This window comes from Dromaius novaehollandiae, chromosome 1, assembly GCF_036370855.1.
Source record: "Dromaius novaehollandiae isolate bDroNov1 chromosome 1, bDroNov1.hap1, whole genome shotgun sequence".
In the NCBI taxonomy this organism is placed as follows: Eukaryota; Metazoa; Chordata; class Aves; order Casuariiformes; family Dromaiidae; genus Dromaius; species Dromaius novaehollandiae.
The window spans coordinates 47,474,827-47,499,199 of record NC_088098.1 but is presented as its reverse complement, the minus strand read 5'-3'; the positions used below and the strand labels follow the sequence as shown (position 1 = coordinate 47,499,199).

The window sequence follows — 24,373 nt, the reverse complement described above, 5'->3', positions numbered from 1 at the left end:
CAGCTATTTTCCAAGCCCATGCTGAAAGAATTAAAAAGCAGTAAACTATGTAACTGCAATGCATTACAATATGGCAAAACCAGGGACTTCTCACACTACTGCTTGAAGGATTAATTGTGCCTGCAGTGAAGGGCAGAGTGAACAGGCCATCCATCAGCAAAGCGGGAAAGCAATCTGACTTCATATAACCTCTCTGTTCACATGAGATCACCTCGCAGCAGCAGGACAGCCCGCCAAGCCCTTTCGCAGCTTGAAAAGCATGTTTGGACAGCTAAGTCTTTGCAACTGAGTGAGTTCATTGGGTGTAGCTTGCCTGATTTATCTTTTTAATTCTATCTTTTATATGTATAAGAATACAACGTCTTTCCCTACCTACCTGAACAGCAGATTTATTGCTCGGTAGCTCCAGGAGCAGCAGTGCCTTGGCCAGTCCTGCCACATGGCAAAAATCAACAGCAGAAAAACCAACCCCATTGTAATCATCACGGGCGGCAAGGCACACAGCATCCACAAAGGGGTCTTTTCTTCCAAAAATACACTTGCGGCCTTACAGTCAGCAGTGGCTGATGAAGGCAAAGCTGGTGACTTCCCAAAAGATGAGCTGCCCCTCTGCAGCCTGTGCTGCTCCTGGTGAAAGGAGAGAAGTGAGCTCTGGGGCTTCAGGGGCCAAAGAGGTGGCAGTGGCCCTGAGAGCTGCACCTAGATGGCAAGTGCTTTCCTGCCGCGTGTAGTCTCTGAGCACCGCTGCTTTGCCCTTGGTTCTCTGTAGGCTCTGAGCATCCCCATTTCCAATGCACGAGGTTGGATCTAGGCAGCGGCTAGGGGCAGAGGTACTGTTTGGGGCTGGCTGCATGAAGCCCCATGTCTGATTGCCTGGCAGCATTACGGGAATGACTCTCAGCTGGTGATACACACTCAGGTCAGAGGAGTTAAGTACTGAAGTCAGCATCTAAGCTGCTGTGCAAGTGCAGCTTTCTCCACTGTCCTTTGCCATGCTCGATACTTGTGGAAGAAAGTAGGCTGAGCCATCCACATTTGTTTGTTACTTTTCACCAACCTTAAACCTGATGCTTGGAGAAGGTGGTACTTCCCCATTTCCCAGAGGTGACCCAGCATCATCTCTCAGGTACACCACCTTATAGACCCAATTCCTTGCAAAGTGCAAATATGGTCAGCTTCCCTCCTACAGCTTTAAAGGATCCCCTGGGCCAGATGCTTCTGTGCAGCCTGTTCAGCAGGGAGCATGAGGAGGTGGACAGCTGAGGGGCTGCCTAATGGGCAAGCACACGTCTCATTTCAATGTCTCTGGTTTTGTTCGGTTCTCTTTGGACCTCCTCAAGAGACACCTCCTCAACTATGTCTACAGGGTGTAAAGGCAAAGAGGGACCATGGGGAAGCTGTCTGCAGCCATGGCCACATCCTTGCTTGCAGTAGCCATAGGAGGGACTGCACAGCCCATGGATACCAGCAGCACGTCCCCACACCTCCAGGGAGCTACGCTGCCCGCACAGAGGACTGAGCTGGCCCAGGAGCCAGAGCTGTCCATGGACAGGACAGGATGACCATGGAGGGCTGAGGTAGAGCAAATGTATGATATTTCTCCTGAGTACTCTCCCAGCCTCTGGCTGTTTTCAGCTCAGGGAACACCTGAGCCTGATGTGGTTTGCTCTGTTTTTAATTGAAGGAGCTTCAGGTCTTGCCTTGAACCCCCACCAATGTTTTGCACCCACGTTATCCCTGGCTGGACAGGCGTTGGAGGCATGGGGACCCTCACACCAGGCTGGCTGCAGGCTTCCCACTCAAGTCAGCGGCCCTCACACCACCACTGACACTTTGCTGAGGACTTTCTCGTAAGGCCAAATCACTATTCCCAATTTATAGGCCAAAATCACTCCTGCTGGAAAAGTTCCTGCGAACTCCAAGGGGCAGAAGCCAAGGCCCTACGTACATCCTGATTGCTTGGGGGTCGATGGCCCCCCTCACCAGGGTCACAACGCCTGGCCGGCTTGCAGATGGGCAGAAAGGGGCAGGTGCTGTGGTCACCCCTCCTAAGCACCTCCCAAATGAACCCTGGCTCCAGCCCCTGGCAAAACCCCTTCCTGCCTCTGGGGCAGTACAAAATGGCCTGCACGGAGCTCGCTGCAAGCGCTTGGTGCTTGTCCCTGCCATCCATTGCTGGCTGTGGAGGAATGAACTCTTTCTTTTGCAGTGGAAAATTACAGGCGTGTTTAATATACTTGCTGCACGGGCTAAATCTTCTGGGATGTGACCATGTTACTGAAAATGACTGAACATCTGGTACTACCGGACTGCCTAAATGGAAAGCCGGGCTGGTATGGGTAAACATAACAACTCTGGAACAAATAGCTACAGTGTATTTTTTTTTAATCTTTATTTTTAGTTGTCGTATTGACTTCAGTATCAACAGTGGATAGAATAAACATCTCAAAAATGTCCGGTGGCTGCCACCCGAGCATCCAGAAGAGCAATGTCTCCGATAAGGCAAGAGGAGATCGGCTGTCTGTGGACCTTCTGGGCTGATGTGTTGATTTTTTGATGACGGTGTTTCCAAAGCATGCCCTTGCCCAGGGGTCATAGCTTCTTGCCGCTCTTTTCCCACAGTTCAGCACGGAAATATTACGAATGCACAAAATATTGCTCCAAGCAAAGGCAATGAGGCCTCAGGAAGGCTCACAGGCTGGGAAATATACTATATATGGGAAACTTGCTGGTACACTGAAAATGTTAGCCTGGTCAAGAGGCTAATGTGCCACACCAGGCATCAGGAGAGCGGCTCTGTGTGCCCAGCTGGGCTCCAAAACGTGTCCATCTCCTTGCTTCTGTCACTCCGGCGGCTTGTTTGCAGCAAAAATCAAGCTGAGCTGCTCACGGATGTGTTGTGCTCATGGATATGTTGTGCTCACAGATGTGTCGCAAGGTCAGGCTGAGGCATGTAAGCCAGGGAAGACTTTATCATGCCCAAGTCTTGTTCCTTGCTATGTTGTCTGCAGTTCATGGCATCTCCAGGCTCTGCCTGGACACTTTCTTAGCAGTAGAAAAGGCATAAAAGAAGGTTGTCAGTGTGCTGAGGGGTGTGTGTGTGTGTGTGAGTGTGCATGCTCCCATGGGACTCCTCACTGTCTCACTTCCCTGACAGCGTTTTCTCTGCCCATGTCTCTAAGCTCCCTGTGGCCTGGCAGGTCGCTCGCACTGACGGCATTTCTTTCTTTGGTCTGTTCTCTCAGTGTTATATATAGAATTCATATACACTCACAAGACCTGCATTTTAAATCCTCTGGAAAGCAGGGCTGGCAAAAGGTTCTTGGACCTGTATGAAAATAGATGGGAAGAATTAAATTGCTTCCTAAAACTAACATCAGCGAAGCTTTCCTGAACTGATTTGCTGTGGACTCCTTTTAGGAGGTGCAAAATCCAACCAGCTCCTGCACCCTGGCTTGGGACACACACTGAGGGGCTGAAACAAAGGCAAGAGAGGTCAAAGTCAAGCAACCTTTCCTTAGGCTGGCTTTAAGCTTTAAGGACAGGAGTAACGAACTTTCTATTGCTGCGTTTCCCATGCAGGCCTGATTCATGCACATCACCCCTATATAGTTCAGTGGGAGATATTTTTAATGTTATAACCTTAAAATGCAGTTGCTCTCTGTCTCTGCTCTTTGTAGGATCTGTTTCTCTTTTGTTTGTATGAGGCGTAACTCACAACTGGGTCTCTAGCATTTGTACAGCCCCTGTGTGGCCAAAGCTGCTGCACGGTCTTTAGTAGGGCTTTTCTGAATAGCAGCTGTTGGACACAGGGAAACATTATTTTGGAGGCACAAACACAGGTTGGGGGTTCACCCCACCCAAGGTGAGGTGCCGGTGGCAGGGGCCGAGGGAGCGAGGATCCCCTGATCCCCCCGGGACCGGGGGAGAGAGCTGCACCCCCAGGTCCCTAGGGACCGCTGGCGCTGCCCGAGGATCAGAGTGACCACAAGGGGAGATCAGTGGGCAAGGAGATGCCCAGGTGCTTTTGTGGCTCGCAAAGGGTCACCCAGGTGACACAGAGAGAAGAGCAGAGGGTTCAAGCCTCCCTCCATAGGGGCAGGCGCATTAAAGCAGAGCCACAGGACAGCAGCCAGGCCATGGCAGCCTCCCTCGGCGCCGGGATAACTGGACCAGGGGGACCCGTTTAAGGACACTCTCTGCTGATCCCAAACCTAGGCACAGATAGCCAAAATGTGTGTAGCGGGTAGCCACTGAAGAAGTTTGAGAGTGCCCACAGGCTGCAGCTATATGAGCAGATTAAAGGGCACAAAACAACCCTCACCTGCGCTATTAAATGCTCTCAGCCTCCAAAACTAGCTAGCTAGCTGCATGCAGGCCATTTTGGGAATGTCCCTGGCCCTCAGTCACCTCTGAGCTGTGTCCAGGGGCTGCTCGGGAGAGCAGGAGGCAGTACAGGCCAGAGCTGTGCCAGGAAGCACGCTAGCAATTTAACAGTGTAGACGATCACATTCCCGTGCCCAGGAACGTTCCTGAAAGCGATGTAATTTATTAGCATGGCCCTACCTCCGGAGACGCGGCACATCCTGCCCCGGGACTTGGCTCCGGCTGCAGCCAATAGCTACAAAGGCTGGAGGAGAAAAACAACAACAAGAAAACAGAAGCCAAGTTATGCAGCAGAGGGGGAAAGAACATTTTCCTGCTCGCTGCGGGTGACCGGCAGAAACCCTGACACATGCTGTAAATAGGATTCACGGGCACAGCTGTCCATAACCAGTCGGGTCTCCATGCTCTTTCCTCCTCGGTAGAAACGTGCTTGAACCAAAAAGGTGCCAAAAGCACTCTTTAAAACCTGCCATGGGGGTTGGCTGCTATTTTCCCAGGGTCTGGGCTGGAGCCCAGACCTCCTCTCGCCGCATCCGTCAGTGCTGCCGTGCCGCTCGGCGCTGAGACCCGCTCCCGGCCCCCCTCGTGGCACTGTTTATCCATGAGCCCTGCCAGCGAGGCCGGAGCGGCTGCTGAGCGCTTCCAGGTCTGCGCCCTGGCGTAAACAGGATGCTCCTCCCCGGGCCGATAAAAATCAGCGGGTCGCTGCCGAACAGGAGGGAAAAAGGCTGGATTCCCGCCTGCGCCCTCGACGCTGGGTGGCTCTGCCAAGCTCTTGTTTTTGTCACTGCGCATCCATCACTGCTCGGGGCTTCGAGACGCGCCAGCAAAGCGCCGGAGTGCTGCGAGCGCAGGCTGGCACCCACGGCTCCCCTCCTTCGGGGCATGCCCAAACCGCAGGCTGGGGGGCTCCTCCGAGCTCCACGGAGAGAGGCGACCTGCGCCCTGGGCACGTCTGCCTCTCTCCAGGGGCTGCAGAGAAAGGGGCTTGCCCAAGCGCAGGTCTGGAGCAGACAGCGAAGTTGGCTTGGTTTCTCCCCAGTCCACCTTCACTGGTGCCCTCCAGGCACCTGACTGGGGCGCCTGCATCCCACTTGTGGGGCAGGCATCAAAGCAAAGCCGCGTGCCCCTGGCCCCCGGGGCACCACTGGTCTCCGCTCGAGATGACTACAACCACGGTGTCCCATGCTGTAGACCAGGCTGAGTCCCCTCGATGGCTCTGGAGCTTGGCAATGACATGCGGGACCAGCCAGCAGTTTCCTTAGACACATCCACAGGCGTGGACTGTGTCTGAAGACTGTTCCTCCGTTTTCTTATCTACCAAGGTGGGGCGGAGAGAATAAAATACGACCAACACTGCAATGAGCTTCAAGATTTAAGGATGAGAGGAACGGCACGGGTGACTTCTGCCACAGCCAGACTGCAGTGGGCTCCATTTCTTCACCCTCACTCTGTGCTAGTGACTGTTTAACTTTGACACATTAAAGGTAATAACTGCTGAATTCTTCTGAGCAAAAAGCACTTATAATTGGATAATGGCCACAGACCATCAGTTGCTGGGTTGCCTAATGCCTGAAGGAAAGCACAAGAATTTTTTTCCACCCACAGACCTATTATGAAGCTGACAAGGTCCTGCTCTCTGCAATTCCCATTAATTTTACTGCCGGGCTTAAAGATTTATGACAGCTTTGTCTGACGTCTGTGAGTCAGACAGGTATTGTTACATGCCAGTATAACCCAGGTAGCAGCCATGGGTTGTTCTCCACAAATGACTGCACTCCAGTCAGGTTGCAGCAGCTTTGGAAAACTCCCAGCTTTTGTACAGGGAAATACTAAATAACTCAGAATCACCCTAAATTCCAGTCTCCCTTTCCACCCTCAGGGAAGCCCTGTACATTCCAGAGAATAGGGATCAGTGTTTGTCGTGTATTCAAACAGTAAGCAAGCTTAAATCCTTAGAAATCCTTGAATACCCAGTAGATGATGACATACACCAAGGACATACCATGCCTGTCATTTAAACCCACTGTGATTTGGAAAGAATCAAGCATACTACCCAGGAGCAAGGGAGGAGTGACCTGCCTGCATGCTTAGTCTTCTACCTTTAGTACCTATAGCTATGCAATATTTTTATATGTATATATACACACACACATATATATACACACACATATATATATAAAATGTCCAAAACAGAAAAAAAGAACTAAAATAGAGCTGAAATAATGACAATACAATAGACAATACCATCAGGGGTTCCTGTCCAGAAGGCTATCCTGGCATTTATCTGTGGCTTTCAACATATTTAAAAGCTATTCAGTCTCTGTCAGCTTGATGCCAGCTTCTGGCTCAAATCCACAGCTGATACAACTTTTTGCCTCACTCTACAGTTTCTGCACTATTATTTTTGCTGTTAATGGTGTCGTCTGGGTTAACAGTGCAATGTATTCTGGAGCACAATTTGTATGAAGGTATTCTGAAAAATGAACCTGTATGGCAAATCCCTGAGCTTCCCTCGGCTGGGAAAAGCCACGATTTTGCACTCAGTCTGGGTTCTTTATGTTAAGGAAGGCTTTTCTGAGTGAATTGCAATGAAGACAGCCCGTTGCTTTGCTGATAAAAACCATGAGAGAGATTGTGATTTCCGTAGAGTTTCTTCATTACTCTGAAGTATGTTCATTATTATTATTTCTAGTCAATGGGGATGCATACGTGGGAAAAGGCTGGGGACTAACAAAGCTATAGCACCCCTTCCTCCCCCCAGTTCCCTCCCTCCAGACTGTGCAGCGATTTTATCCAGCGTGGTGGTGGTACATCCCAGCAGAGACTGGTGCTGGGTCCTGCCCAGAGAGTTTATTCCTCAAAGGCTGCAGGGCCTGAGGGCTCTGGGGAGACCAGGGCTGGGGAGAAGAAGCGCCATCTGCTTGGTCATGCTGGGAGGATCTTGTGTGACTTCCCTGGCAGGCAGGAAGGAGTAAGGACTCCGGAGTGGAGCAGCGGTGGGGCTGCATGGCGGACAGCGCTCTTGTTGCAGCGGCGGCACCGATTTTCCAGAAGGCTGGAGGCTTCCCTGCCACCAGCAGGCCGCCCAGCTGGCGGGAAGCGCTGCTCTGGCAGACGTGGAGCCCACCGAGGGACAGCAGAAACCCAGGCCTCGGGGACCACTTGTGCTAGCACCGAGCCTGCTTGTGATGGCCTAGCTACTGTGGACTCACCCTGCTAAGAACCAGTGACAGATTGTAGTAAGGCAGGTCAAACCCTGGATGGCTTTTAAATCCATCCACCTTCTATTTTCCAGAACACATGAAAGTCATGATTTTTAAAATCATGAAATATGAAGTGTGGATCTGAAGTCTGCTGCACTCTGCTTCTTACAGGCTTGGGGAAGAGGGGGATCTTTCTACTGAAGGAGAGCAGAGGTGTGAAACCAGTACAGGTCACCTATTAAAAACTGGAGATGCAGCGGATCTTACTCGCTGAGGTTGGGTGATTTTATCCTAACGACTGGCAAGCTGCTGAGCACTGGCCTCCAGTCCAATCCTCTCCTTACCGCTCCTTGAATAAGTACTAACTTAGCAATAATGAGCCAGAAAGGTTACTAACTCATCCTCTCGCTTCCAGTTAAGGAAACGAATTGGTCAATTATCTTAACATCACATAACTCAAAAAAATAAAGATTCCTGTCAAGGGATTCACTGTGTTACGCCCCTGTAAACTGAGAAGCAACCTTCAGGTGTGAGTTCCCAGACAACGCAACATTATTTGTATGTGTTATAATTAGCGCCTTGTTTTTGTTGCTCTGCGGTCCTGCGGTTACACTGCCTGCCACTGGAAACCCACTCAAGCCATGTGACTTAGCCAACGGCTTTGACCTGCTCTCATCAATGAAATATAATATAAGTTATTTCTGAGAGAGCTGGTGTATCCATATGCTTTTTTTCCTTGGTGCTGTCATGCAACCATGATTACTTTATTAAGCACAAGGGGAAACGACAACAGTGGTCCATTGTGCTGTGTACCAGGAAATACTTTTTTTTTTTTAATGTGAGGTGAACCCATTAAAATCCATTTTTGACTCTGTATCGCATATTATGTGACCATAAAAGACTGAACAGACCAGGAATAGCTACCCTCACAGTGCAAACAGACACAAAACAACACAGATAAAACTTTTCATTGACTTTGCCTCCCTCGAGTTCGCAGCCTTGAAGCCCTCTGGTATCTTCAGCTACTGATACGGTGGCTGCTCGGGGCAAGCCGGCAGCATACCCCCTTGCTGAGACACGTGCTGTGTCCTTCCCATTGGCCCTCGCTGCCCTGGAAGGTCCCCGCTGGCCCTCGCCATGTCCTTCACACGGGACCCCGGAGCGGGTCCTTAGCACTGCTTTTCTATAACATTTCCGCTAGGTTTGGCTCATGACTTCATGCTCTCCATGTGGGGACAAGGGGCACCCGCAGCCACCATCCACAGTGGTGAAGGAAGTGCTAGGGCCCAGCATGGGCAGCAGCCACGGAGAAGGCAATGAAGGCCGAGGGCGATGGTGACTTCCAGACGGACAGAGCTGATTGCCTCTGGCCCTAGCGCACCCCACCATGCACACATACCATGCAGGGCATCCTAAGCTCCCCAGAAGAGAGCATGTAAAAATCTCCTTTTCAAAAGAGAGAAGAAATGTGGCAGGCTGGTGGTCGGGAAGAACATACAGAAGGACATCAAACATGACAAAAACACCCGAAGTAGGCAAAAAGGACAACTACTCAAAAGACACCTCTAAGAACCCAGCAGGAGCTGATACCCAAGGGCCTGAACATTTAAAAGAGCTGAATTTCCATAAGTCTTATTTGGCTTTCCATTATAAATCTTCACTCGTGTCACAAAAACTTGAAGGCCTGCATTTCATGTTCAGGAAGCATTTGCCTTGTATGGGCTTTGAGGCTCACATGCCCAGGGAAACCCTGAGCTGTGGTCTCAGCACACATGGGAACTGAGAACTGAGCCAGTCCCAAAAGACTTGTCTTTTTTTCAGCTCTGTCTCTTGGCCTGATAAAAATTATTGCCTCTTCCTATGCCTGATAAAAATTATCGCCTCTTCCTATGCACCCTGTTTCACCTCTTTCCTTAAGCCATGACAGATACAACATCACCATGACAGGCAGTCTCCGAACCGCAGCTGTCTGAAGGCAGAAATGGTTTCGCCACCCCCATGGTCCTTTCTTCCTGCTTGGGTCAAGGTCCAGCTCGTGCCTACAGGCAGCCCAGTGCAAGCTCGGAGCGATTCCCCGAACGGGAGCAGCAGCCTGGCTGGCGTCTCCCAGCTCTTGCTCCTGGGCACCCGAGGGCAGCGCTCAGCTCCTCGTGTTTGGGGCTGTGCTGAAGGTCTACAGGGCGAATCGCAGTGTGCTACCTGGCGCTCTGCGGGAGGTATGGGATGTGTGGCCATTGCCCTGGAATTTGCAATTAAAGAATTAATAAAAATTCCAGGCCAAAGCGCTTCTGTGAGGTCTATAACCTTGACATTTTTTTATCACCCCCTGGCTTGTTTCTTTTTCCCTCTGTGACCAAACCAACGCATTCAAATTAGTATTTCAAAGTACGCAATTAGCAATGTGCTCCTGCAGCTATGCAGTTCTCCTGCCACCCAGTTCCCCAATGGGGGAAATCAACAATAAAGAACAAAGAAAAGAATTTGCTGCCCCGTATTAATGACTGCTGTTTGAGGACAGTGTTTGTATTTTAAATGAATAGCTTGCTGAGGACAAAAAGGTCAGACCTGCATTTTATGGTAGTGATAGAACCGCGAGAGGATGGAAAAAAGCAAGCTGCAAGCAGACAGGCTGAACCACATGCTCTGCTTGCTGCAAGGGCTGACATCGACGCCAGGCCACACTGAGGCCATGTTTAGGAGTCAAAATATGGGCACAATCCTGCCAGGTGCTGAGGATGGCAGAGCAGACTGAGCACACGCATGTCCCATTCAAGTCACTGAGCTCTGCAGTGCACAGCATGGTTCGGAAATGCTCACAGGGTCCTGCTCAGCCTGGTGATGCCCCCAAAATTCTTCCCCACTTCCTTCTGCAGAGCCACGCGGTTTCCACTTCTCTGCACGTGGGATTTTTTCCCCAGCACTGCACGCCGGCGCTGGTAGCGTGCTCTGTGCCCCTGCAACGCTGCCGGTGGATGTGCAGCAAAGACTCTGCCAAGAGCCAGCAAGACATCCTGCGCCTGCACGCTGAGCTCAGCTACCTGGAGGGCGGCTCTGCTATCGGCCCTCCTGCAGGTCAACTGGAGTTAAACTGGAGTTTAGAAATCCAAAGAGAAACCTGACCCTTGTTCAAATGATACTGCAAAACACCAGTGTCTAGCTGTGGGTACCCTTCAGGAGGAAAACTCGGTCTGATGGCTCACTGCAGATTCAGGATGAGGACAAGCCAATACAAGAATTTTTTGCAATACAAATGAAATGACCATACGTGATAAAGCCAGAAAGGGGAGAAATACCAAAAGTCTCCAAATGGGCTCTGGGATTTGTGCACCCGATGGCCGGCAGGCAGCACGGCGCCTGGCTCGTGGTGCCCATCCGCCCTCCCGCACAGCCTTGGTGCAGCTGCCAGGCTGTGCGGCAGGGTCTGTGCCGCCCCGGGACCTTCCCGGCCCCCCGGGGAGCCTCCTTGCCACTTCATGCCATGGTGACGGGGCCCCACCGGCCCTTTCTATTTGCAGAGGTTTTATTCCTGGTGCCCGCTGGGTGCCCAGGGCACTCTGTCGCCTCCTTTTTGGGCTCCTTCCCATTGCTGCCGTCACCTCCTGCTCACTGTAAATCTCCAGGCTGTTTTTCCAGGTCACCACAGCGGCTGGGGGGGTCTGGCGTATTTGCACGCATTTGGGGCCTTCCTCAGCGGACAGATGTCCCTCTCGCCCCAGCCTTGCTGCAGCTCTGACTCCAGGGCAAAGCTTTTGAGGAAAAAGTAGGATATGTTAAAACTGAATGACGGCTGAGCTCTCTTATTTACTATAAGACTGTGAATAACATTTCATTAAGTGCATGTTTCTGCCAGCGTAACAAGCCCTTACCTGCAGTTGTGTGAGAAGCACAAACAACCTAAAGGCATCCTACCTGAAAGAAAAATTCCAGTCCCTTGAATAACGTATTAACATTTTTAGCATACATTCAAAACGCTTAATGCAGTAGGAAAAACATGTGTTCTCATCTCAGCGGCCTTGATAATCTGTAAGAGACAAGAAGGAAGACTTCAGCTTTCAATCAATGACTTCGCGCCACACATCTGTGTTTGAAATGTCAGAGTCAGGCCAGAATTGGGAAAATCAGCTTGGAAGACTAGGAAGATCTAGCAAATAAATATGTCTTTGAACAGGCCAGTTTTGAATGCATTCCTGAAAAGGGCAATTGCAAAACTATGAACTACGCAAAACAGATGAAGCTGGCCCTCTGGCCCCTTCAGCGTCCCCATCCCAGCACTTCTGCGGCAGCTGAGTTGTACAGGGGCTCGGAGCTGCCCTGGACAGTCGCTCCTGGATCCTTGCCTGGCATTTGGGCCCCTTTGTGCCTTTCTGGATAGACAAAGGAGTAGCTAGAAAAGTATCTCTTTAAACAGGGTCCTCACAGTACAGGTTAATCCTTGTCTTGAGTAGAGCTGGCAAGTAACACTGCTCCTATTCTGGGCAGGAAAGGTGTTATTTCAGGAATCCTCAGCACGGCTGTGGACAGCTGGTGTATTTTAGGCTGTGATGGAGCCGGCGGGAAGCGGGGCAGCGCTGGATGGGGCGCAGGGGCTGAGGAGGAGATGGTCCTCCAGGGCCTCGTCCTTCCATGCTGGTGCCTGGTGCCAGCCACAGCCGGGACATGCTGGCCTGGGCCTCCGCATGGGCCGGTGCTGGCCCCAGGGGCAGCCAAATGCGCTCGCCAGAGCGTGGCTCTCACGGCTTCAGTGGCATTTACTGAGTGGCCACAACTCTTCTGGCTCGTGGGACTGGAGCATCCTTGAGAAAAAAGGAGCATCCTATCATGCAGCACTCCTCTCCTCCCCCAGCTGTACCACAAAGCTTCTGCAAATAGAAAATAGCTCTTTTGGCCTTGATTTTTTTCACTCGTACAATCGTGAAATCACATTTCATTTTGGACTTACCCATATCAACAGGAGAAAGGTGTATTGGTACAGTTAAACTGCTTCAGATAGGCTTGCAAGATAAGATTTTTGCTTTTGCTTACTTTCTGTGCTTGTAGCAAGGTTTCTCCAAGCTGCAGCCAGAATGTCTGATAGTAACACCTTTAAATATGCTGTATAAACTGTGCTGAAGGTCAGCAAAACAAATTTGCCTGGCACAAACAGGAGAATGGAGGCAGGAATTCTTGCAAATGCTAATAATGCTTCAGACTTGAACTATCTTTGCCCTTTCAGCTGGGAAATCATTCTGCTTAAAATAGTGCAGGCAGAGAGATGATGGAGGATTTTTTTAGCAGTCTTTTCTGATCCAGGGGACACACGTAAATTTTGTTCTGTTGTGGTGGTTTAGAAAAAAAACATTTACTTCATTGCCTAGGTGAGTTTTCCATTTTGAGGAATAGAAAATAAAAATTCCTGGTCTTTCTTTGTACCTTTAGGCCCCCTGCCATGGGGATGGGGACACCTGCTTTGCATCCATTTTACCCTGTGTTGCATTAATATGAATGAAATACATTTGCAGTATGTAAATAGCTGACTTAGCGCCCCAGTTCTGCTTACATGAACAGGTCTTTTAAGCTTCTCTGCCCTTTCTGCTCCATGGCTGCATGCATAAATAAAGAAAAGGTCTTAATATATTTGTGGTGGCTAAAATTAAAGATCTGTACTAAAGTAAGTAAACTAAGCCTTCACACTTGTCCCCTATCACTTTGTGCTCTTTAAATCACTTGGCTTAGGTGTATAACCTGGTGGGAGAATACTGTTTTAAGGGTGGTAAAACTAGAGCTGCTGTTATGCACCACCAACAGCAGGGTCTTTTCCAGATATAAAGCCTAAAGCCTCACAGCTGAGGTGCTACAGCCCCTGTGCTTGTACAATTAGATGGAGAGAGCTTTTATTCTGTTTTTTATAGTGGCCAATATACCATAAAAAGGGAGAGAGAATCTGTGACACATTCTCACAGAAACACACTTGGAAATCAAGCTCTTTTGAACATGTTTGGTTGCCATATAATTATTTTGGAGATAATCCTGAAAGAGAAAGACCCAGTCAGCCTTGACCAAATACCCATCCATCCATGTGAGGGTTGCCATATTTGGGGGCAAAAAAAAAGAAAGAAAGAAAAAAACGAAGAAAGAAAAAAAGAAAAAAGAAAAAAGAAGAAGACAAGAAAGGGAGGAAAGAATAACCAGGAGGCCTGAGTGAACAAGACCAGCAGTCTTCTGCATGGAGATTGAAGTTCCCCTAGTAGTCGAGGAGAGAAATGCTCTGTCCCTTTGGCTGGTTCACAGGAAAGAAAGACCTTGTTTTTGTTCCGGGAAAGGAATTTAAAACCTGGATACAGACTCTAATTATAAACGATGCATTTAGATAGGAGATTGAGGAGAGCTAAAGAAGACGCAGTCAGGAAAACCCATGCCTAGGCTAGCCATAATCTAAGGAAGATGTGCTTCCTCTCTTGACTGCTACCAGGAGTAATAACTGAAATACATCAAAAATCTGCATTCAGTAAACTTGAACATTTTAATGATTAGTGTCTTCTGAAGAGAATGTAGCCATCGCTACACATTTAATGACCCATTTCTGAAGATGAGTAAATTATTGGAGACAGCTATATAGGTGGAGGAAACTCCATTAAAGCCAATGGACTTGCACCCACAGACACTAGAGGAGATTTCAGCCAGAGAATCCCTTAAAAAAGCCCAGCTACAGATGTTTTCTTCCAAAGTTGTCCTTGCTACTGACGCACACTCCTTCCTCTTCCCTATAGCTGTCTGAAACGGCCAGTCCCAAAGCTGGCCTGGAGAAGGCCTGGGGTCCACAGGGCAATGATAAGTTGCCTGCAGGACCACTCTGCGTTTACAGGGATTTCAGCTGTGAGGCTGGTGTTTCTGGGTTTCACACTGCAGTCTGAGGCTCACCTGGACCCTATGGTCCAAAGGCTGTGAAACGCTAGTCTATAGCAAAGCGCATCCTTCAGGCAGGTGCACAACACCGGAGTCTCAAGCCTGAGCCTCCAAGGGCCTCGGTGTGCTCGCTGGGACATTCGAAGTCCCAAACAGCGAAGACTTGCCTATTATGAACCCCTTCTGCCTCTCCCTTGCCCTGACCACCCCATCATTGTCCCGACTCCCTTGGCCCACCAAATGTCCATGCGGCCATCACCAGATGCCATGTAGCCACAGGAACACCGAGGCCGGTCTGCCCTGGGGCAGCGGCCCAGAGTGACCACAGCGGGCTGCTCCATCAGGAGTCGCGAGTCCGGGCAGCACAGCAAGGCCCCCCGTGAGCTTTTGCAGTAAGAAATGCGATGTCCCAGCCCTCTCTCCAGGGGATTGTCTTGCTGTCTTTCAGGGAGCGGGAGAAACAGCAGAGGCAGGCGCTCCAGCTCAGTGCTGCCAGACACCCGTAACGTGCTCAGGAGTTAAAATTAGGGGTTGAAAGGCACAGTGGAGTCGGTGCTGAGGATGGAGGAGAAATGAACACACTCAGCTCCCACCTGGCACCCCTCAGAAACACTCTGAGAAGCACGCCACCTCCACAGCCTCGTTCAAAAGCCAGCATTCAAAGAGATGTAGACACCTCATGCCTCAATCGGGCTCTTCGCTGTTTTGGCAGGAGGTGGGTGCCTGTGTGCTGTAGCAATCAGCATCTTTCACTGGTCACATCCTGGTGCTTTTCAGTTTAGCGCCTCCTCCCAGCATATCCATCCACCTCGCAAACCTTTCGTGTCGCAGAGTCAGGTAAATAAAAGTTACTGTTCGTGTTGGGCCCATAGCATGCTCCCCCTCGCAGAAGTAACCTCCCAGCCGCAGATCCTCGTGTGCCTGCAAGGGGCTCAGCTCCCCATCGGATTAAAGCAAGCAATGCTTGATAAAATAAGCTTTGCCCTTTTTTTTATATCATTCATTGATTCCTAGGGGCATGCGACCACTTTGGTGTATGGGCAGAGAAAGACCCAGCGCTAACGCAGTGTTTCGTCCTTGCTGCGCTCGCAGTCCTTACGGCAGAAATATTCCTGCTGTGCTAATGGGATTACAAAGATCAGTATCCAGGGGCTGAGAATTAAGAGAATTGTGTTCCCAAAAGCCTTGCAGTTGTGTTTGCCTTTGAAATGGCTGTATAAACTTAAAAATGGTTAGCAAATAGAGATCAAAACTTTGACGCTAGTAAATACAAAGACGGATTTGGCACTTTTTCTTTAACCAAAATGTTATGAATGTAGCCAAGTTTATTTGTAGGCAAAGGCATTATTGTATCAGAATACAAACTTTTAAACCAGCCCGTTCTCTGGCATAATAATTCTGCTTTTAATCCTTAACAAACAGCAGCAAACCTGTGATGTTAACGTCAATATTAGGAAGGGTCAGGGACAGTGGCTGCTTTGTGAATGAATGTTCTTTCTCTAGAACTGGATCACTGGCAATTAATTATCTCAATGTCTTTGATCAATTTACTTTATGCATATTTCATCTGTTTTGGTTTGTTTCTCACATTTCAATGGTCTCTCACATTATGGAGAGACTCCTTCAGTTGGGAAAATTGCTGTTCCCTTTCCCAGGGGAGTGAACTAGTGAACTAACTGCTCCTCAGAGATGACAGAGCCATTTTTTACTTCTGTGAGCATGACTACATTGATTTAAGGAATCTGTCCATATACAGCTGAGGAATTCTGTTTGCTCTTTCGAAGCCTCTGTGTGCATTTATAGCAAACTGCAAAATCCCATTTGCCTATGAAACTATTTGCCTTCTCCCTTGCTTCGAGTCTCAATTTTAAAGGTAAAATGGCAGACAAAGATGGCAAAAATCATTGTGATTAAAAGTAGTCAGATAGCAACACCACTTCTATTTCTAAATACTGATTAAATACTTGATTGCATTTAAGATGAGTAAAAATTATTGCAAGACTGAGAATGTACATTTGATTGATCTCAGGTTTTCCCATGAAGAACTTAATTAAATACTACATGTTGTGACCTTGTCTCAAAATAAAAGGATTTTTATTTCTTTTTTTTTTTCCAGATGGCAGACAATAAACTACATCAATTGCTTGGGTCAAATATCCCATTTCTTCTATCTCCCCTCCAAAAAACTTGAGATCAGTCTTTTTTTTCAGATTGTTCATGTTGGAATGAATTGTGAAGTTTTCAATTCCCTCCTCCCACATGCTACTGCTCCTGAGTATCTGGTGTTTTACCTTAACGATTTAGGTTATTTCATTATATGTGATAGTAGAGGTAGACTTGAGGAGGGAATATCAAATATTTTATGCATTTTTTTGTTTTCTTTCTTGAAAAACAACATTGAAAAAGGCAAAAACAAACAACCTTTAACTGGAACTACTGAAACCAAATCAGAGGCACTTTCACATCAGAAAGTTACACCAGAGCCCAGGTTCAGCTTACTATAAGCCTGCCCATTTCTGTGTAAATACCTCATCTCAGGTAAAGTCAGCCCTGGGTTGAGCTATACTGGAGACATCACGCTGAAGATGAGGAGAGCCTCAGGGCACATTAGCAGAGGACAAGTTTTTGCCATCTTGTCACTGCAGCAAATGGTACCCCGTTGGGCTCTGCTGGTGACACCAGGGTGCAACGGGGACAGGGAGCAAGACGCTTGCCCAAGGATACCCACCCTGCACGGGGAACGTGCTGACACTTCATGCATTTCCCGTGCCTGGGCAGTGGGGTCTATGCACACAGCCCCTATCTTCATCATCAAACATTGCTGAAATACAGCAAACTCAGGAGGAGCAATTTAAACTAGAATCGGGCCTGAGTCAAAGCTCCCATCTGACTTTCGTGATGGGCTGAGCCAGTCTTCACTGCTCGGGCTAAACTCTAAACCCAGGCACGTCTAATTTGTGTGGTAGCACTTAGCTAGCAAACACTTAAGGCTGTGGTGACCATGGCAAGTTTATCAGGGCCATATTTTTTTAAAGATAAACTATACCCAAGAGATTCTTCAGCATAGTGGGTGCATGGACATTTTTCTTCAACAGCAGAGGACAAATCCTCCCAGAGCATGCTTGAATTTCCCTGCTCAATAATTCAATTTAGCTTCAATAATATCAGAAAGACCTATTGAAGCTTTCTCAGTCTGGTGGTCTATTATAGCCCAGCCTAGAGAGTGCAGGTCCTTGATTTCTGCAAGAGCAATTCGCACCTTGCACCTGCAGACCAGGGCTGAGGTCTCACGCCTGTCAGTGCTGCTGTGGCTGGACCATGAGCTGGCATCTGTGCTCTGGTGTAGCTGTGTCACCAGCCACCAAGTTCATGGTTCTCCTTGCAGGAAAGGCCGAGATGATTGATTATCTTCACCCTCCAGAGTGGTACTGGGACACAAACAACATTTGATCCCTCTTCAGTTTTTACTGACTGAACAACTGCCCTTGAGCTGCATCATGAAGCAAATGTATTTGTCTGAGCTCGTGAAAGCATGAAATGTCCTCTGTGTTTGGTAAAGAGCATAGCGAAAGGATGTTCTGGCCGCTGAAGCAGTTGTGGGTTGTGGCTGAACTGCTGTGATGCCCAAGCACAGGAGGGAGGATGAGGTGGTATCGTATCAGCTCTCCTGTCCTGGAGTCCACCAGGGCCAGGGCTGGCTCATGGCCAGCTCCAGGGCTGTGCCCTCTGGGGCTGCCCCACTGCTCCATCCATGGTCCCTGAGGAGGCAGCAACCTCCACAGCTGTAACTCTCTTTCCCCCTGGACCTGCTTTTCATGCCAGGAGATGAGGCAAGAATGGCCAACAGTGGCTGAAGTGGCTATGTCTGCAGCATCACGTTTTAAAGCACTCTGCAAGAGGCTGAGCATGAACAACACTGTGGGAAGTATTCGTATATCTATTTGTTAGTGGCTTATGCATAGGGGAGTCAAGTGACTTGCCCAGCACGACAGGAAGACAAGTTTGGAGTTAAAGAGGATTAGATTTTCTCTTCCAGACTCCAGCAATCAGACTAGCAGCGGGCAAGCTTTCAAAGCCCTGCACCGGGCCGTTTTTTCTTTTCCTATGTTAGAGGCTATGTGCATCAGGAAACACTCAGCAGGAGATGGGAGGCTAGCAGGTGTCAGTATCCTTTTGGCGATATCTTACTTCTTTGCCAGAGAGCAAGACTTGGGAGCTCCTGACACACGTTCCTCTAAAGATGCTGGAGTGCCCTGTTTCTGGCCTTACAGCAGCTTTGTGCTTTGCCATTGCAAAATGAGCATGTGCTGCCATGGTGCAGTTCCCACATTAGACCACACAGTCCTTTCTTCAAAGAGAAAATTGAAACAGCTTATTCCTGATGTGAGAATACAACTGTGCAAAGTTGAACCTCATCCCTTCGACTTCTGAGTTCAAGGCTCAGCAACCATTTTATTTCTCTCCCAGGAAAGCTAGGAACTTGGCTATATTTACTATAAGTGCTCTCCTTTTACGCTCATTTTGCATAACCAGTTGCAAAAACCCCTTTTGAGGTTAAACAGAAGACTCGCTTTTGAAACAAATCATTTATTCCTATGAGTCTTTTTTTTTTTCTCCTAAGAAAAACTAAGTCTGTGCAAAATAAAATATTTGTGTGGTTATCTCAGACTGCCCTCTTATGGCAAAATTTAAAACTGTAGGGTTTCTTAGGTTTTCAAAGGTTTCCAAGTTCAGCTGTTGAAAACTCTAGTCTTAAAAATTACTGAACAAAGAGCCAGTGGAAATTATGCTGGCCTGATTCATTTCTGTTCTGCGCAGGTTCTTCCATCGATTCATCTCTGCAGTGTTCAAGCACAACCGAAGCTCTATTTAGCAGCTTGGTCACCATCTGCTACACACGTGTCGTCCCAGGCTTGCTCCTCTGGCAGAAGTGTGCCCAGTAGGATGAACTTGTTTTGGAAACTTCATAATGCACCAGTGCATGTATGCACACATACACATTGCTCTTTGTATATGCCAGGAAAGGCCTGACCACAGAAAAGTGTCTTTCGTTTAGGATGGAGGTTTCCGATGGTCTACAAATCCTGGAGGAGTTTATCAAAGCCTCAGGCCAGGCACTGACAAGGCTCTGCCAGACCCTCAGCTGAGCTCTTCCCTACTGCAGAAATCTTGGAAAACCAGGGCAGCCAAATTGCTGACCACCAAAATGATCCCAGAACCCTTCTCGCTTGGCTGCAGATAAGCACACCGACAGGAGAGAGCTCAGCAGCATTAGCGATCCCAAACATGGGTGGAAACGACCAGGCAGAGAGGGTATCTCTGAGCAGGGGAGTCTGCAACCAGCCCGTCAAACCGCTCTGCACATGCTGGTCATGGCTGCTTCTGCTCAAGGAGCTCGGTGTGCCCTGGCTCACCAGGACACTAGTGGGGCTATGTGTGAAGGGGACAACTTTTTCAGCATTTTGGTGCAAGGCTGGGGAGGAATCGATCTAATCTGAGGATTCCTGGTGACCATTCAGTGTGTAAACATTTAAAAAATATAGCAGTCACTCATTTTAAACATGTGGTCTAAAACATGAATGAGAGCGGGAGGGCTAGAGTGCAGACTTTCACGGCCATCCCAGCCCTTACAGCCAGTGCTGTGGCACCTGCCTGGACATTTGGAGGCTTCTGATGGTGGCACGCTTAATGCCTCATGTCCTACAGCGATGACAGCTGTTACTCTTGATTTAGAGCATTTTCATCAGTGTTAAGACCTTGTGGCATGTATCTGAGCTCTTCTGAATCCTCCCACTAGAGGACAGTAGGAGTGTGTCATGTAGCCAGGTCTTCATCACATCTAAATAGACATGGCTAATGCATGCCCATAGATGTATAAACGTACTGAAAACAGCAGAAAAAAGTCTGTGTGAATGTCTGCAAGCAACTCGAAGCTGGCTTGACATTTGGTTTTGGGATCCCAGTCAGAGCTGCCCCATGAGAAGACAGAATTCCCTCGCTGTCTTTGGGCTTATTTTGAAAAGGAGGAAGCCAAAAAAAGCCTCTGCCCAAAGTTGTCCCGGCTCAAGTCACTGCTTGTTTCTTTGAGGATAGCGCTCTGGGTCTTCTTATAGGTGTATAACCATGAAAAATGCTAAGAATTTCACCTGTACCTTTACAGACCCTTGCAGGGCACTCCGATGGCCAGGCAGAGCAAGGACATCATAGCAGCAGCATTAATTGCACTAACTGGTGACCTGGGGAAAAAAGCTCAGTCTTTTCTTTCAGTCTCGTCAGCCCTTCAAAGTATAACATAATCCATAGATATATTTACATCCTTCCAAGCAGCACCCGCTTTTCTGAGGCAGAGCATTCCCCTGACGGCACCAACTCACACCTTGCTGAAGGGACATATATTCCCTGCATGACACTACAGCCCTCTGGAAGGAGTTATTTCCTCTCACAATTGATTTATGGATAGCAAGATAGCTTGAGAAGGTAAATACATACTTGACTCATCTACGGTTTTTTTAGTCCCATTTGGTTCCCTGCTCTTAGTGTATGTTACCTTTCCTGAGTTACGATCTCCTGCATGACCTCTTTTATTTAGATGTTCAGTCTGGAAAAGCAATACTCCAGACTTTTGATTTCTAAACCAGGAGTAGTATCTGGCTTACACATTACAATGCTGCATGGAGTGGGGATGGAGAATATTCATATCCCCAAGCAACAACTTTAAAACAGTTCTGAGGATTTGGTGTGAGAAACAGTTATACTGTATAAATGTTAGCAGAACACCTTCCTTTGAAATCAGAATATAAACAAGAAACCACCAACATTCAAAGTATGAAACCGATGAGGAAGCAAAGCAATTAAAAACCTAGGTCCTTTCTAATGAGCAGGTGCCCCTGCTGCTAAAACCATCGCCACCAGGAGATACTCGCATGCTAAATTCTCTGCTTGGGAAATTGGGGTACTATCACTGTGCTGGCTGCAGGGGCTTTGAATAAACCATTTCTCTTCTTCAGCTATCCGGTTTCCTGTGTATAAATCAGAGACGATAATCGTTACTTTTATTGCCTTTATCCATCTTCATGATGGATTCCATGAGCATGGGGACTTTCACAGGTTCTGCTCTGCTTGTGCAGGGAATATAACATTCACACTGTTATTTTCCAGGATGCCAGCTTTAGCACATTAAGTCCAGACTCCAATTCCCAGCACACTTCCCCAAACAGCAACAGGTTTGAATATTAAGCATTAAAGCGTGCCCTGCTCTCTGTGAGGTCCCCCAAGTCCTCCTTCCAGCTGTTTCCTCATCAAGCTGCTGGCAGCAGCTCATTTCCTGGTGCTACTCGTGTCCTCAGACGCCCTGACTGAGCTCTAGCAAAGGGTGATTATTTGCACATAGGACCCACAGTTTTGCTCCAGCCCACGAGCCAGGCTTCTCTCCCCGGCTGCCCCTGGGAACTGTTAAAAAGGTTCAGTGATGCCCTGGGGATCCTGCAGGCAAAGTAGTAGAGATCCGGCTTTCGTGTGTTTCAGCTTTTCGGAGCTGTTTTCCCCCAAGCTGGGCTGGAGACAAGCAAGGTGGGGTCTCTGCGCTCATCTTTGTCCTTCATGGAGCAGCTCAGAGACTCTGACAGCCTTTTGGGGAGGCTGGCAAGGGGCAGCGCCCTGGTGGCATCATATGCTGCCTCCATGTAGGAGGGGGGGAAAGCTATGCCCAAGGGGCCTCAGGATAGAGAAAATTAGGAAAAGGTTGTTAAATGATTGGAAGTGTGAAATACAAGACATAGTTCCTTGATCTCCATTCTCTCTCTGACTTCAGTGACCCAAATCTCTCACTTTTGACACTAACTTCCCTGTTTCAAAAGAAACACAAAGCTGCAAAGCATGCACATGAGATGAAAGGTATTTCTTCATTTCTAAGAAATGGTTGCCAAGTAGGCCTGCTCCAAACCTATTCCTAGGATAAATAAAATATGGGACAAACACCAAAGCCCTATGCGCAACTCCTAAATTGAGAGCAGGCCAATTCAGCGCATGGTGACCTGCAGCTCACGCCACGGATGAAGCGCTGCCTTCGCTCTAGACTGGCCTCTCATGTGGCATCGACCAGATGCAAAGCTGACTTTTCCCAGCCTCACCTGGGAACGCTCAGGGATGTTGGACTTTCTCGTACACCCCGACATCCATGAAGTTGGAGCCATTAACATTTCTCCAGTGTTGTGAGAGCACTGGATAAAAAACACAAGAGGAAGCGTCATTTCTTCTCTATAAAGTGAACTAAGATTAAAATCCCTACTTGACGCGTATACCAGGGAGCCTGCACAGATCTCACCCTGAGGTATTCGCCAGAGACCAGGAGTGGTAGCAGCAGCTGTGCACCCGTAGGGGTCAGTTTATACCAGAAGAAACAAAGTCAGGATTTCATAACAAATGCTAGTTAGTGTTTAACAAAATGGCATGCAAAAAAAAAGAGAATGATCACAAATATTTTTAGTTTTAAAAATAGTCCTGCTACCCGAGGACACTGTTTAAGAAGTCGTACATATCCTCCAGCAGCAGCGATGCCTTCGTTTCCCATCGAATGGCCTGGATGTCTTCGCTAATCCCCAGAAACTCCTGCTAGCTTATGTTTCACTATAAATGATCTCATTTTGAAGCTCTTCACTGTGGTTATCATCCTTCCGACCACAAAAAGCTACAGTGGTCATCACTGGAAAGCCCCAGTGCTCAGCACTGGTTACCACACCATTTAAGGGCTGCACACTGCAATTCACTGTGTGGGAGCAGACGGGCAAGTCTGTGTGGTGCCCCCAATATCATGCCCAAGATACCACAACATCTATAATTAGAGCAGGAAATGCCTGTGGCATTGCTATGGCAAACGCTACAAATAATTTCCTTTCTACTGCTGCTTGAGAGAGGCTGCTGCTGACTTACTCAAGGAATTATGTTGTCTTCATGAGCCTAGTTGGGTTGAAAGAGCGGCATGATTTTCTCTTTCTTTCTTTGTACTATACGGTCTGTACTGATGTTTCATTTCTTGCTTTTCATTTAGCTTATAAGTGTCCCAGTGGAGGGACCACTTTTTTGTCCTATGGTTACAGCACAAAGAGGCCCCAGTCCCCGGCTAGCACAATTGCAATAAAACTATTTCAGGTTAATAGCTGCCATCCTGTCTGTAACCCTTGAGAACAAGCACTAATTATCTGACACAGCATGGCAAATCTGATCACCATCAGGCCAGCTTTGCCACTAATTCAAATTATAAACTGACTTCTACAGAGGCCTCCAGTGCATGTTGCTGGGGTCTGAGAGGATTACAATGGTACAGAAGAAATAAATTAGACAGGAGTACTTCAAGCCCAGTAGTGTAAGAGTTATCCCTTTACTTCCTCGTTTTACTTTTAGAAAAATTGGGTTTTTCAATACCCAAAAATACATCTCTTTCATTAAGATCAAGCTCCTGCTGTGTAAAAGTAGCACTGTCTTGTTCTCCTACCTCAAAATCCCACCATCAAGTTTGCGACATTAGGTTACATGAGCAGGATCCCATCTTGCACAGAAGGTAACCCAGTCGTGGAGCACGGAGACCCTTTTTAGGGGGGAAAGAAGTCCCTAGCAGAGGCAGGAACTGTGTCCAGATTCCTGATTCCCAGTGCTCCAACAGCGAATCAGAGAACAGTAGGACTATAAGGAAATCCTGCTCAGAGATAGGAGTAAATCATTACCAGGTCTGCTCTGATGTATTAATATAATTTATTTTTTAAGAGTTCAGTGACAGCGAGTCAGCCGGTTACTACCACGCACTGCTCAACTGCCTGTCCATTTGAATGTTTTTTCCCTGTAGCTAACCCACAACACCTGCACTGAAAATTGTGCACATTTTTTTTCTTACTCCCAGTGGCTAT

General features: G+C 48.2%; 1 long non-coding RNA gene across 2 annotated transcripts; it reads right to left on the bottom strand.

Annotated features, from left to right (window-relative positions):
* Window positions 1-10,151: 10,151 nt before the first annotated feature.
* On the bottom strand, window positions 10,152-24,103 carry LOC112997276 (uncharacterized). Of its 2 annotated transcripts, none has more exons than XR_003262655.2 (3): window positions 23,965-24,103; window positions 11,459-11,613; window positions 10,152-11,338 (listed from the first exon to the last, which is right to left on the bottom strand). It is a non-coding gene; the product is annotated as an uncharacterized LOC112997276 (long non-coding RNA). The 2 variants fall into 2 exon arrangements; XR_010388870.1 differs by having other exon boundaries at window positions 11,502-11,613.
* Window positions 24,104-24,373: the final 270 nt, after the last annotated feature.